The sequence below is a fragment of the Carlito syrichta genome, unplaced genomic scaffold, assembly GCF_000164805.1.
Source record: "Carlito syrichta isolate Samal-C Ts95f unplaced genomic scaffold, Tarsius_syrichta-2.0.1 Scaffold289420, whole genome shotgun sequence".
Classification (NCBI taxonomy): domain Eukaryota; kingdom Metazoa; phylum Chordata; class Mammalia; order Primates; family Tarsiidae; genus Carlito; species Carlito syrichta.
Window position 1 is genome coordinate 2,409 of NW_007233516.1, and position 14,355 is coordinate 16,763.

The window sequence follows — 14,355 nt, forward strand, 5'->3', positions numbered from 1 at the left end:
TTTGGAGGTTCAGTCCAGCACTGCATCTGTCTCTTCCCCTAAAATAAAGTTCTTTAGCTTGCATACTGGTGCTTGAATTTCTATGAATTTTGCTGACTCCTTTTGTATAAAGGTTTTTTGTTCACACAGAAGTACACGAAATGCTAAAAAACACTAAAGGTATAAATATATCAATATTCTTTATGTTTCTAAAGCAAATTAATATGGACTCAGGCTCCCACTAGGCAGATTATCAGGAAGTCCAACATACTGTTCATCTGTCTGCCAATACTCCACACCTGAAGATTATCTGAGAACTTCTAGATATGCAGGAATAGAACACTAACGCACAAGTCCACTATTCTTCCTTTCAAGAACAGAACGTTTTTATAAAATATCATCCTGCTATAACTATTGTGATTTTTCTTGCTATAGTATGCTATCAGCGTTGACCTGACAGCATACTAACCTCCACCACCTGCAGCAACACCACAGGTCTTCCCCACAGACAAGTTTCACTGGACAAACTTACAGCAGCAAACCATGCCTATTAGGCTACCCGTACTCTTTTCTAGGTTCAGGAGACTTCCTGCCTTTATTTTTCTTTTCTTTTTTTTTCTTTACCATTTGATAGGGCGTTGAGGTGGGGGTCCCAGCTATTACTGCTGCTTCTGCTTTGTGGCGGTGAGACCGTCTGCAGCACGCTGGGAGTGGTCATGGAGGGCAGATCCGGAGGGACGGGGGCATCCAGGGGCCCAAGATGCTGCCTGGCAGCACAAGGTCCTCTATTTGCTGACCAGAAATGTGAAGTGGCACTGAGGCTGGCGCAGGGGAGGAAGGTGGCCAGAGCGTCCCAGGACGACCAGGCAGAGTCTCGAGTGCTGGTGTTTGAGGAATGTGCTGGGCTCGAGGAGGGCCAGCGAGGGTGGGCAAGGTGGTCTGAGCCCAGGGCAGGAATGTGAGGCCGAGGCGTGTGGTCCCCAAGAAATCCCAACGCTGCAGGTGCGAGAAGGAGAGGTGAAGGGCACCGGGCGCTGGGCTGGGGTAGGGGGCTGGCACTCAGGGCTCAGAGCTTGTGGGAGTTCACCCATTTGTCGGTGCCCTCGTACTGGAAGCCCGCTCTCTTCATCAGCTCGTCCACCTTTACGGGCCCCGGTTGCCGCTGACATAGAGGAGGAGGCTGGCTTCTCCCACGCGATCTCGTGCAGCAGCGGCGTGAAGATTCACCAGGCCCACGTGGTGCCCGGCCGAGCACAGAGGGCGTCTGGCACCGCAGAAGACATTCAGGCTGAGGCGCTCATCGCTCTTGTATCTTTGGCCGCAGGTCAAGTTCGGCTCTGGCTCCTCAGGGCTGAAGAATGGGCCGGGCTTCCAGGTCATTACCTTGGTGTACACGGCCTTATTGGGCTGTACGCGGATCACCAGCTTGCTGCCCTTGCACTGCTGGTGGAAGACGTCGCCTGCCACGTGGCGGAACTGCAGCCTTCCGCTGGTTCGGGGCTTTGTGGCAAGGCAGCATGAAGGGCGCCCCATACTACGTCTGGTTCTCCACGCAGAGGACCACAGCCGTGAAGGTGGCGGTGGTGGACCCGTGGGACAGCGTGGGGTCGTCCAGGTTCCCCCTTGACGAGGTTCTCCAAATACAGACCCAGGACCACGTTCAGCTTGTGGCTCCTAGATGCGTTTCAACACCTTGACCTTCTCATCACAGGCATCGTCTGTGTTGGTGGAGGCGGGCTTCTCCGTGGCTGCCAGGCATGGCATCTTCAGGAGGTGGTCCTGCATCACATCCCGAATTATCCCAATTCGCGAAGCAGCTCCTTTGGTGCTGAAGGGCTCCTTGAGGGTGAGGATGATGCAGGCGATGCTGTCCTGGTTCCAGATGGAGTCGAACATCCTGTGGCAAATCTCAGCAGCATGAGGTTCTGGACTGTCTCCTTACCCAGGCAGTGGTCGATGGGGTAGATCTGGTCCTCGTGGAACAGGGAGGAGATGTGGTTGGATAGCAGGTCCGAACTCTACAGGTCCCTTCTGAAGGGCTTCTCTACCATGATGCGGTTCCAGCCTATCTGGCTCATGCAGGTCTCCTGGATGTTCCTGGTGAAGGCCTCATAGATGGTAGGGGCAAGGCCAGGTAGAAGGTGCAGGGCGTTCATGTGGCTATCCAGACACTTGCAGGAGGCTGCATCATTGTACCGGCCGACCATGTAGGTTAAGGGAAAAGAACTCCAGCTTGGGCTTCTCCTCTGGGGTGGCTGGGAAGAAGTGCTCGGTCTTCTTGCGGATGTCAGCTGTCAAGAAATGGGAGCCGGCGTATCCCAGGATGAAAGTGTATTCAGGTAGGTGGTAATCCAAGAACAGCCGCCAGAGGGTGAGGGAGATCTTCTTCTTGGTCAGGTCGTCCTATGTGCCCGTGATGATGGATATGTGTGTCTCGGACTGGTGAAAGCCATCACCCTGGTACAGCTCTTGCCACAGGATCCTGCACACTTGGGCCCAGCTCAGGGTTACCGGCTCTGTCATGATGCTGTCTGTAATTCGTTGCCACCACCCTCCGTGATCACATCCCCAGATGCTGCCCTTAAATCTGAGTTTCAAAAAATTATTACTTCTTTTTCTGGAAATAGGTCTTGATTATTCCCTAATAGTGGGTTTTAATTTTGAAACACAATTGTCTGTCTAATTCTTTTTCTCCAGGAATAATTTCCACTCCTGGATGATACTTATCTTCACAAAGGTTGGTAAATAGACACTACTACTTTCTCACCACTTTCACTAGAAAATAAACAATCCCTCCAAACCCAAACACAAAAATAAACATTGACAGTGTATGCCACTGCAGATAACAAATGAAGATTTGACACATGAAGATAAATCAATTTCATTAAATCAGAACTTTTTTCCTTAAAGCCTTGAAAAATAGGTGTTCAGGAACCATATGAGATATATGAGTACTGAAACTGCCTATACAAATTTAATATAAGGCCCTGGGGTAAAAGCTATGGAATAGATCCAAGTCCCACAAAGTTGCAGCTATGGATAGATATTAACAAATCTGTTGTTTCTAAGTTTGCTTTTCTCCTTGCACATAGTCACTTCAACAGAGAGCAATTGATTATCTTCATTTCCTGACCCCTAGGGAGTAAGGAAGCTGCCTCTGAGGTGGACAAACATATTTCCCTTTAAACAATGAGCCTAAAGTTGCACAGATTTCCTTGGTGGTATCCAGAAGTTTGATCAGTCAAAGGGCAGGAGCAGCTTAGATCTCTGGAGATCCCATCTCCCATATACCTTCCTGCAAGCTACCTCCATAATGGTTTACTGTTCAGGGGTCAGTAGCCAGTGGTCACAGAATTTGCTTTATAGGTGAACTCTCTGTAATCAAACCTATGACTAGTGTTAGAGATGCTTTTTGACGTTGCATTCTGATGGTTCCATGACTCTACCAGGACCCAGAATGCACTACCGAGAAACTGACCCTACCCATCATGTGATCCCCCTCCCAGAAACTGGCTTTGTGCAGCAAGATAGTTTCAATACCCCCATAACTTCATCCCCAAGCAGTCAGCAGCACCTGGCACTCTGCCCACCCAATCATTGCTTTAAAAAATTGTAACCTAAAATTCCTGAAGAGGCAAATTTGAGAAATATCTCCAGTTCTCCTCACTCAGCTGCTTTGTGATTATTAAAACTCTTCCTCTATTGTGATACTGCTATCTCAGTGCACTGGGTCTTTTTTAAAAGAAAGTACAGCAGGCATAAGAGCCCGTCAGACTATACTGTGATGGAAAGCATCACAGTTAAGATGCTTTCTTTAACCACCCACCAATTACTGGCTTACCAGATAAACATTCTTATTCTTAATTTCTAAATAACAGTGATGGCTATAACACACAGGATCCTCAATGATATTAGCTCATTTTCTAATTATCCCAAGGAATTCAGCTATAAGTTAAGTTACATGCTTCTCTTAACCTTGATTTTAACCACTTATTGTCATTATGATATTTAATTTTAGTTCATATAAACTATAAAATATATATGTAAAAAGAAAAAACATTGTTAGAATGAAAGTATATTAAATGATTTAAAAAGATTTCACAGAGGTCACATAAAATATAAAATAAAATTAAGAGTATTGAATTATATATGTCAAAATATAACTTTTACCAAAATTTACAAAATGATTTTTTTTAAATGTGAAATGAACAAAATTCACTATGTTATTTAACTCATTAATGAAAGGCACTAGTAAGATGATAACACAATTTTCACAAGTATTAACATTTTTATAAGTATTTTAAAAAATAATGCAATTTGCTAAGTTAGTCATACAACTGGATCAATCCTCTAAGAAGCATCAAAACCATAACTTTTATCAAAAATCTTTTGATTAGCTTTATCATATATAGAATCTAATCAAATAGCAAACAGCAAAGTCAAACCATATTTTCCTAATATTTGGAAAGTACTTAGGTGGGGCCTATTGTCTGGTGTCTCCCAGTATGACATTTGAAGAACATGCTACTTTCTACTTATTTTCAAGTCTGGGATATGTTTTCCTACACATGTAGGAAAGGTAAGTTTAAATTGGGGTGGGGGGATAACAATGAAAACATAGAAGGAATCTACAAGCAGAATTCTTCTTCACACCAATCTTTAAAATCTGACTTTATTTGAAGGAAACTCAAAGTCAAAATTTTAAACTGTGGTGTATTTAGTATATATAAAGCTAACAAATCCTTTAAAAGGACACATACTCAAATAAGAGAGCTCAGCATATACCAGAAGGTTAGATACTTCAGATATTATAGTTCCTTCTATATTTGGGCTATTAACCTCTTATTATTTACATATATATAAATACATATATGAGAATTACATATAATTTTAATATACATATATATAAATAGTTTGAAAATAGTTGTTCATCTGGTTCTCTCTTCATCTAAGACAGCAGTTGCTTCCAAAATGCACCCTAGGCTGCAGTCATACACATTTCTCTTCTCTCAAATTGACTCACTTATCAAGTCCTCAATAAAGCCTTTTTGAATCCCATGTACCTCTGAAGAACAACTTCTTTGTGTTCTGCCAATAATGTCTACCACTTTGTTAAACTTGCCCATGTACCTTTCATATCCTCCTACACATAGAAAGTCTTAAGAGTGTAGAATCCTGTCTAATTCTTGTGCTAAAACAATGTGCAGTAATAGATCCACAATGAAAGGATGGTTAGATAAATACAAGTGCCTGTATCTGTATTTTTCCTCTTTCTCCTTCCTTTGCTCCTTCTTGCCCCATTTTTCCTTCTCCTCTTCCCTTTCTTCTCCTTCTCCTTCTCCTCTTCCAGATTCTTCTTCTATTCCCGCTTCTGTCTGTGTGGGTGATCCTCACTTCAAGTACCACTTAAGAGTTTAACTGGAATTCTTATTTTCTTTAGTGGATATTTGTGAAATTAAAATGTATTATTATAAACAAGAGAGAAATAAATGGATTTCAAAGTAATTTTGCCATCCTTTGAAAATATGTTTACATTTTAATTAGAGCTCACATAAAGGCTGAACTATTACAGTATGGGACATTTTAGTCACCATCCTCATTAGAAGAGTTATTAAGTTTTTGTTTTTGTTTTTTTTGAGTTGGAGTCTCACTCTGTCGCCCAGGCTGGAGGGCAGTGGCACGCTCCCGGCCACTGGAGCCTCAACCTGTTGGGCTCTGATGATCCTTCCACCTCAGCCCTCCAAGTAGCTGGAACTACAGGCGAGCCCTATCATGCCCGGCTACCATGACCGGCTAATTTTTTGATTTATTGTAGAGATGAGGTGTCGCCAAGTTGCCCAGGCAGGTCTTGAACCCGCGGGCTCAGGCAATCCACTCACCTCAGCCTCCCAAAGGCACGAGATTATAGAGTGAGCCACCAAGCCCAGCTAAGTTCTTAATTACAAGTTTATGTTCTAAATATCAGCAAAAGACACAAACATTCTCATCCAGGACTGTATACTATGTAATTAATTACCCATGTGTACTTTCATATATGCACACCTTTCCATGCTACTCTGCCTTTCTGAAATTCCCTGCATCATCTTTTCAGCTTGACTAAAAACCTTTTATATAATTTCGCCTATGATTTGCCACATCTTTTTCTGACATTCAGTTGATTTTCATATTTAAATGCCAAACCCTTTTTCTCTTTCTCAGTGTTATAAATGAACATGGAAATACGTTATTTGAAGATTTAATAAATACAAATATATAAAAGAAAATGCTAAGATCCCATTTTGCCTCACTCAACTCTCATGTTACTACTCAGAAGTATTTTTAATTTACGTTTTGGTAAGCTTACTTTACATCTATCGTTTGTCTATCTATCTTTATCTATCTATCCATCTATCTGTCTGTCTATTTATCTACCTTCCTGCCTATCTACCCACAAACACTCATGCACGTACAATATATACACCTATATGTATAGATATAGATACATATACATGTATGTATTATAGATACATTTTTATTACAGAGATTATTATAATCTATAATTCTGAACTATGCTTTTTTACTTACCAACACACCTTAAAGATACCTCCTTATCAGGACCTTGAGTACCTTTAACAGATTCCTCTAAAAAGATACAGTGTTTCATAATATGAAAGAGTCATATTTCATGTAAAAAATATTTTTAATAATGGATACATACCTTTGTTTTTATTAACAATGATGAAACAACTTTATTAATGTTGATCGAAGTGGTTTTAATTTTCCACCATTAAGTGCTGCAACCTGGATGGATTTAGAATCCATAATGCTCAGTGATCTATCACAGAAACAAAGAACTGAGTACCACATGTTCTCACTCATTAGCAGACACTGAACAATTATCATAATACTATAAGAAAGGGAAACTGTCAGGGGGAGGCACACTTCATCACTAAGGGTACTTGATCTTAAACCAGGTGAAGTAGGGACCAAAGTGAGGCCCGAACTTGACCTGTAAAATGATCATCTGTATACCTAATTCTGAATTTTACCCATCTTTAAAATAATTTTTTTTTTAGTTAGAGTCTCACTCTGTCGCCCAACCTCAACCTGCTGGGCTCAGGCAATCCTCCCTCCTCAGCCTTCCAAGTAGTCAGAACTACAGGCGTGCACCACCGTGCCTGGCTAATTTTTTTTATTTATTGTAGAGACGAGGTCTCACCAAGTTGCCTGGGTGGGTCTTGAACCCATGGGCTCAGGCAATCCACTCGCTTGGCCTCCCAAAGTGCTGGGATTACAGGCTGAGCAACCAAGCCCATCCAAAATAAAACTTTTTTAAAGTGCTGCAAAAATATATGAAATATTATTTATTGAAATACTATCATTTTATCAAATTGATCTCCAAACAAATCCATTTATACTAATAGTTTATGAGTATTCATTTCACAAATATTTTCTAGTATTATTACTAATCTTTTAAATTTTGTCAAGCTTGCGGGTGAAATACTTTCTGAATTTTGCATTGCTCTGATTACTGGGAAATGTGAGACTTTTCATGTTTATTGGTTATTTGTACTTTTGCGTATTTATTTTCTCTTTATATATGCTTTGCTTACTTCTTTATTTTCTTCTTCAATTACTTTTTTTGGGACAGGGTATCACTCTTTCACCTAGTAGACTGGAGTGAAGTAGCACAATCATAGCTCACTGCAGCCTCAGACTCCTGAGTTCAAGTAATCCTCTTGCCTCCCGAGTAGCTCGGTACAGGAGTGTACCATCATGCCCAGTTAAATTTTTTTTTCTCTGTGGAGACTGGGTCTTGCTATGTTGCCCAGACTGGTCTCAAACTCCTGGCTTCAAACAATCTTCCCCCCTCAACCTCCCAAAGGACTGGAATTACAAGTGTGAGCCACCATGCCTGGCTATTTACTTTTTCTTATTAAGTCATAACAGGTTATAATATAGTTCATACATTATTAAATTCACTTTATAATAAGCTATATTATATCCCTTCTCTCATTGAGTTTTAAGCAATTTTTTAGTTTTCATTTTTTCCTTTTAGACTTGTGAAAATAAATTAAATAGAATAGAAACATTGAGTCTATAAACAAATAAGCAATACAAATGTCAAATGCAAGTTCAAAGGATCATTTTCAGGGTTGGTGCAGCTGGGGTAAATACACAGCCAGGCTGGGAAATAACACAGAGACATCCATATTTTGGGAAGACACATTCAAATGGTTTTTTTTTCCTAAAGTTTTGTTTTATGTTATTAATGCTGTTTCCAGCCACAAAATTATTATGTGCTTCTATAACTATCAATAAAGATATCTGATATAGAAACAAGGAAAATTGTAGCTGGACAGTAATTTAACTTTAAAAACTTCAAGTATATGTATGAATATGTGTGTGACTTAATCTGTATAATAATAATATCAGCAATAACTAGCACTTTGCCATATGTTCTCATAAGAACATTTCATTTTCATTTTATCTATAACTTCATTCAAGAAATGATAAAATTGGCTTAGGGAGCGAATAATTTTCCACAAGTTCTGTAGCTGGAAAATGACAGCTCTGGGGTCTGAAAATGCTGTGAGTGATACCAAAGTCTGAGTTTTTTTTTCACAGCATCTCATTGTTCCTCTAGAACCCCGTGTGTCTTCTTCAGATATCTAGACATATATGTTTGTGAAATTGAAATCTTGGTAGGCATCTTTGATGGGCAGAGTAATAACCCACCAAAAATGCCCCTGTCCTTATCACTGGATTCTGTGCATATAGAGTCTTAATGGTAAAAGAGATTTCGCAGCTGTGATTAAGTTAAGGATCTTGAGAGGAGCAATTATCCTAAATTATCCAGGGGCCCTTTACAAAAAGGAGCCAAAAGAGTCAGAGAGATAGATTTGAAGATGTTACCCTGAGGCATGGAGGAAAGCACTAACAGCTAACAAGTGCAAGGAACTCTAGAGAAGACAAAGGAACCAATTCTCTCTAGAGTAACCTTTGGAGTGCAACTTAGGTAACAAATTGAGTTTAGCCTAGTGAAACTTCTTTTAGATTTCTGACTTCCAGAACTGTAAGATAATAAGTTTGTGTTGCTATTGGTTACTATATTTATGGTAGTCTGTTATAGCAGCAATAGGAGTCTAATGCAGACCCTTAGGGGCAACAAAGCCTTAGAGTTTTTGTTTTAGCATTCAGAATATGGACCTGACTCTGCTTTTCATTACGTCCATTTATGCCTACCAATTTTTGTTGCTTTGTCCGCAGAACTAGTCTCAAGCCCTTGTATAATTTGGAATGTTTTCAATCCTTCAGAACTATAGTTAGTGATAATAAATGGGCTGTGGAATCATAATTTTCTTTTTTTTTTAGTTGGAGTCTCACTCAGTCACCCAGACTGGAGTGCAGTGGCTGCTCCCGGCCACCACAGCCTCGACTTGCTGGGCTCCAGTGATCCTTCCAGCTCAGCCTTCCAAATAGCTGGGACTACAGGCTTGTGCTACCACGCCTGGGTAATTTATTGTTATTATTATTTATTGTAGAGATGAGGTCTCGCCAAGTTTCCCAGGCAGGTCTCGAACCCGCGGGCTGAGGCAGTTCACTCACCTCGGCCTCCCAAAGCGTGGGATTACAGGCTGAGCCACTGAGCCTGGCCATAATTTTTTAAAGTATGATTACCTAAGGGAAAATGTTTACAGTAGCTTACACAATTTTCAGAAAATAATTTAGGGGGGTATAGTGCAGCAAAGGAATATTAAAGACAGTAATTCTAAGGCTTCTTAATGACTTAGTTCACATAGCTAAGCCATATAAATAAAATGCTATACATAAAATGAATGTCACGATGTCTGAGATGTTATCAAAGAAACACTTAATTATGGTAAAAACAACAGTATCTTTTTAGTATTCGGTATATGCCTTCTCTGCTTTCTTTAACAACTATTTCATATTAATTTGATATTATTTTAATTAAAATATAAATTGGATATTTGCTTTCATTTTTACACTTCAATATATTATCATTATTCCTTTTTTATCAAAACAACCAATTTAATATTTGAATTAAGCATAAGGGATTTTATTTTTCAGCTTGACCTTTATGAGACAGTCATTGGTAAATTTCAATGAAGTTTTAATTTAATAACATTGTTATCATTGATTGATACTTTGTGTAATTCAGATAGAAATAAAAATTGTGATTGCAGCAAGACAGAAGAGCATTTCATTTCTTTTTTCTTTTCAGCTTTTAAAACTCATGAAGTATAAAATTATCTTTTGTATCTATACAAATGAGTTACTTAGATTTAATAATTTATACTATATTAGCAGAGTCCTTAGATACTTATTCAACCCCCAAAATTTACATTTTGGAAAACTCAGGATTTTTAAGCAATTTATATAACATCAAATAGTTAACTAATCACAGGACTAGGTACAGACCCATAACTCATATTTCCTTAATATGTGTGTGCATGTATATATAGTATATATGTATATATATATATATATATGAATATGTTCATTGTGTGTGTACATATATATACATATAAAAGATATATGTTTTATATTATAGACCTTTATGGAATTAGGGGGAAAATAAAAACAAAATCAAGTAGTCCTAAAATCTCAAAACCATCAGTTTTGGTTTAAAATTACTGGTACGATCATATTACTTACAAAATAGGAAATTACACACAAATTATTGCATTTGCTTTGAAATATTTATGACAAAAGGATTATGAATTTGAATTGCTTAAAAAATATAAATATATAATTAAAAATTAGCAACATTGGCAGTGATTAACAAAGAGAATAAAGGTTGTTTCCTCTAGATAAACATACACATTAACAGTGTGAATAAGGTTAAATAATGAAGCTCAAAGCACCAAGAATCATTTAAATATTATTATTGTATTATTTTCTGTTGTAGAGCTTTCTTATGAATTACTTATCTTTGTCTTCTATTTGTGCTATCTCAAATTTTGTGTCTTGTTTTAAGGCTCTGATCTTTTAAAAGATCATCTTGTTTATATTAGTAAGATTTTAATTTAGAAAGATTATTTACGCTTCTCCACTCACATATTATTCTATCCAACTCACATTATTTTGAAAATTAAGGGACTTCCGGCAAGATGGTGATGGGGCAACCTGGTGTATGAAACCCTCTGCAAAGGAGAAGGCAGAGGGTCTCTGGCTGTCTCCCCAGGGGCTGCGGACCCCAGCGTCGGCAGCCTGCTCTTCATGTGGGGCTGGGCCATCGCCACCGCTGGGGCATGGCAGTGGTCTGGACAGCCACTGCAGCCACAGAGACAGCAGCCACTGGTGCCGCCAGGCCTCCATGAAGACCATAGCGCATCCCGCCCCCGTGCCTGAGGTGATCCACGACTTCAGTCCTTGAAGCCCCTGCAGGCAAGAACTGCTGGGATCGCTGCCACCTCTGCTGCCACGGTGACATTCTGCCAGCCGTGGGTATCCTCCCGTGTGCCCTGTGGCAGGCTTCCATCTGCCCAGCTCCTGTCCGGCCCCACCCCCTCAGGGGCGAGCAGCTGAGATAGCACCACCTGATGGCAATTAAGGTAACAACACTGAAAAGGGAGAAACAAGCTTGAAAAAGAGACACAGGCCAGATGTGAGAGGTGAATGGAGGGTGATCCGAACTGTCCTTCACAGCAGGTCAGGGGAAACTGACCCTAATGGCGAAGTAACTTACCAGCTTGAAAAGAAAGCTAGAAATCAGAGCTGAAAGGACATTGGAGTTAAAGGAAAAGTCTCAGAGTGTGTTCAATTGGTTCTGGTAGTTTAATGACTTGATTCTATTCCTATTGTTTTGTTCCTTTTTTTTCTCTTCCTTTTCTTCTCTTTTCTCCTTTCTGTAAACCATATCTTTGTGTAGAGGAACAGTACACCAATACGGTGGTTGGTTAGCTTGTAAGTTAGCATCATTGTATGTTTGGTTTTTTTTTGTATGGGAGCTGGTTAGTCTGTAGCCGTGGTCTATTGTTTTTATCTGTTTCAGTTTAGGTCTCTCTCTCCATTTGTTGATATACTCATTTGCTTCCCCCCTTACTCCTCTCTCTACACCCCCCTCATTCCTCCCCCCCAACTGTCTGCTCCATTTTCTTCCCTCTGCTAACCACATTTTATTTCAGGGAGTACAGTCCCACTGCACGGACAGATTCCAAGGCAGTGGGAAGTGGGTTTCAGATTATCCATATACCTCTCAGCAAATACCAGGACCTGCAGATAGATTTTGAATCACACCTTCTACCTTATGTAAATCTCAAAACTGCAAAAAGGACCACCCCCAACAAACAGTGCAACTCCAGAATTGAAAAAAGTAAGAGAACATACATAAAGAATAGGAGATTGAACAAACAGAAGTAAAACCAATCCCTCTACCCCTGAAAAAAAGAATTAAAGAAGACGGTGATGTAGAGGGAAGGAAAAAGTAGGAAGGGGGAAAAAACAGCACAAATAAAGAAAAGCCAAAAGAAGAATATAGGTCTCACACAGACCCCTGGGAGATCAGACACTGAGAAAACAGATTCCAGAACACAAACAATGAAGAGCCCCCAGAATGACTGGTCACATGCAACAAACCCAGACACCAAGACATTAATAGAGAGAATTTAAAAAATTGAGGAGAGACAAAAGGAAAATAGGAAGGAACTGATGTCAGAAATAACAGCAGTAAGGAATACTGTGATGGAAATAAATAACAAACTAATAAGCATGGAAAGCAGAATTAGCCAAGCAGAAAAAAGAATCTCAGAGCTCGAAGACCAAAACACAGAACTAACCCAAATGGTCAAAAGCATAGAAAAAAAGCTCAAAAAGACAGAACAAAACAATGAGAGATGAGTGATCACATCAGGAAACCGAACCTAAGAGTAATTGGCCTTCCTGAGGCAGAGAGAGAAACAGAGGCCACACTGGAACAAATATTTCATGAAATCATTCAAGAAAGCTTCCCTCAGCTCATCAAGGATGAAAAAATTCAAACACAAGAGAATCAGAGAACTCCTGCAAGACAACAAATGAGAAGGCCAACTCCCAGACATATAATAATTCACCTAAACAAAGTAGGTATAAAAGAAAAAACCCAAAAGGCTACAAGAGAAAAAGGTCAGACTATGTACCAGGGAAGACCAATTAAAATAGCAGCAGATTTATCTACAGAAACCCTCCAATCTAGGAGAGCTTGAAGCCCTATTTTCAAAGTTCTAAAAGATAAACAATTTCAACCGAGACTAACCTACCCAGCCAAGCTAAGCTTCATCAGTGTGGGAGAATTGAAATCTTTCCCAGATATCCAATCCCTAAGAACCTACACTGCCACCAGAACACCTCTACAAGAAACACTTAAGAAAGTATTGAACACAGAAGAAAAAGAAAAAAGAACAACAACATTCTTCACAAGAGTACAGGCAAAAAATTAAAAACACACATGAACCAACTCTAGAACCAAAAGAAAGACAACACACAAACAGAAAGAAAAACAACTCTGTAAGAACATTATGATAGGGATCAACTCTCACATTTCAATAATTAGTTTGAATGTGAATGGACTAAATGCACCACTGAAAAGACATAGAATGACAAACTGGATAAAATATCACCAGGCAAAATCTATTGCCCTCAAGAGACTCATCTCACCAAAAAGGACACTCACAGACTCAAAGTAAGAGGATGGGAAACAAATTTTCAGGTGAACAGAACACAAAAGAAGAAAGGAGAAGTCATGATCTTAATATCAGACAAAATACCCTTTAAGCTATCAAAAATTTAAAAAGATACAGAAGGCCACTACATAATGATAAAAGTTTCAATCCATCAACAAGAAATATCCATCCTAAACATATATGCACCGAAAATAGGAGTACCAACCTTCATAAAGCAGCTCCTAGGTAAACTACAAAAAGATATTGACTCCAATACCATCATAGCTGGGGACTTAAATACCCCACTCACAACCCTAGACAGATCATCAGGACAAAAAATCAGCAACGAGATCTGAAACCTCAATGTGACTCTTGATCAAATGAACTTAATTGATACCTACAGAACCCTCCATCCAAAGACAACAGAATACACATTCTACTCATCACCGCATGGAACGTACTCTAAGATCGACCACATACTTGGCCATAAATCAAGCATAAGTAAATTTAAAAGGACTGAAATTTTACCATGCACTTTCTTGGACCACAGTGGAATAAAAATAAACATTAACACCAACAAGGTCATCCCAAAACCCACAAAGACATGGACACTAAACAGCACGATGCTAAAGAACTCCTGGGTCAATGATGAAATCAAAACAGAGATTAAGATACCTGGAAACAAATGAAAATGAAGAAACATCTTACCAAAATCTCATGGGACTCCATGAAA

At 39.6% G+C, this 14,355-nt stretch overlaps 1 pseudogene; it reads right to left on the reverse strand.

Moving 5' to 3' along the window:
- Positions 1-1,513: 1,513 nt before the first annotated feature.
- On the reverse strand, positions 1,514-11,310 carry LOC103256430 (annotated as a pseudogene).
- Between the last annotated feature and the right edge of the window lie 3,045 nt (positions 11,311-14,355).